The sequence below is a fragment of the Triticum urartu genome, unplaced genomic scaffold, assembly GCF_056163025.1.
Source record: "Triticum urartu cultivar PI428250 unplaced genomic scaffold, HENAU_Tu73 scaffold1863, whole genome shotgun sequence".
Lineage (NCBI taxonomy): Eukaryota > Viridiplantae > Streptophyta > Magnoliopsida > Poales > Poaceae > Triticum > Triticum urartu.
Window position 1 is genome coordinate 22,501 of NW_028260308.1, and position 1,484 is coordinate 23,984.

The window sequence follows — 1,484 nt, forward strand, 5'->3', positions numbered from 1 at the left end:
AGTAGCGATCAAATCAAGGAAATCGATCAAACGATCCCCGTGCCAGCCCAAATCATGATCTTCACCAACTTGGATTTGGTTCTCTCGCGAAAATCGCGAGTTGCAGAGATGAGAACCATGAAAAGCAAGATCCCGAATAAGAAAACAGAAACCGAGGAAGAGGAAACCACAAGAGTGAAGACTAGTAGAGTCTCGTCTTTTGTCATTCTTTGCTCCTTTTTCACTCAATGATTCCTTCGAATTTGCCGACCAAAAATTCTATATGTCTATTCTATCTATGATATTTCTATATATATAGAATATGATATCTAATATGACATCCGATTTGTCAAAGGGATTGGATTGGTGACTTACCCATTCAGTGACTTTGGCACTGGACGTTCCAAAAACGGGTACTATCGGATCGGGTGAATTAGAGAATAGACAGAGGTCCGTTGGCATTTCAGCCTTTCTTCTCCTTTCAGGGCCTATCCGAAAGAGAATCCAGTACCTCTTGGTCCTGAATATCAGAATAGGACGAACGAACCGGCCTCCGCGGATATCTTTGCTTCGGAACAAAACCCTGCAATCAAATAGATTGTCCCAAGGGCGCCATATTCTAGGAGCCCAAGTTATGCTATTGAAAATTCGTTCCTCTAGCAGTTCCGGTTTGAGCATTCCGTTCCCTTTTTCAAACTCCACTTCTTTTCATATAGCAATCCCTGATCAAAGAGAGAACAATATCCATTTCAAAACATTTCTAACAGATTCCTTAGTTCGGACCGACGAAGTAATGTCACTCGACTATTATCAACCTGACTGCAATCTTTTTCTGTCGGTAAGGATTGCACCAGAGCACCTTCTACTTCTAATAGGCCATGAACTATAGATAGAGAAGAATCATTCTGAGCGAGTACATAAGAAGCGATCCACTTTTTTTCATCGGTTCCAGGGGAAGACCAAAGATCTTGCGCGGCAGGTCCGCCAGAAAAACTCAAAAGAGAAAGAAGTCTCGTTAATCTCTTCATGCTCGTTCCAAGTTCGAAGTACCTTTTGGCCAAAGAAAAACCCGCTTCCTGACACGATTGCCTCTTTATCTTTATATAGATAGATTCTATGGGGTTATTACTTAGTAAGTCTATTTTGTACAAGAGCCCCTCCTATCTGATAGAAAAGGGTCCCATGATCCCGAGCCGATCTTACCTTGGCTCGCAAACCCCAAGTTTGTCTATGAAGAGCTAATCTAATTGTATTTTTTTCTAGAATGGATTTCTTATGTGGAATACTAATGGATAGGGCTTCGTTGCTAAGTGCTACAAGATCTAGTGCACTGGAACTCGTGGTTATGGACCCGAATCCTTTAGTATGGAACATTGTCTTTTCCAAGTAAAAACCCCTAGTATATGAAAGAATGAAAAGGTGCTTTCGTTCTTGTGGAATAAGAAGCCCTCGTACCTTAATGAAAGGAAAATCGTAATTTTTCGTTAGGTATTTGACCAAATAGG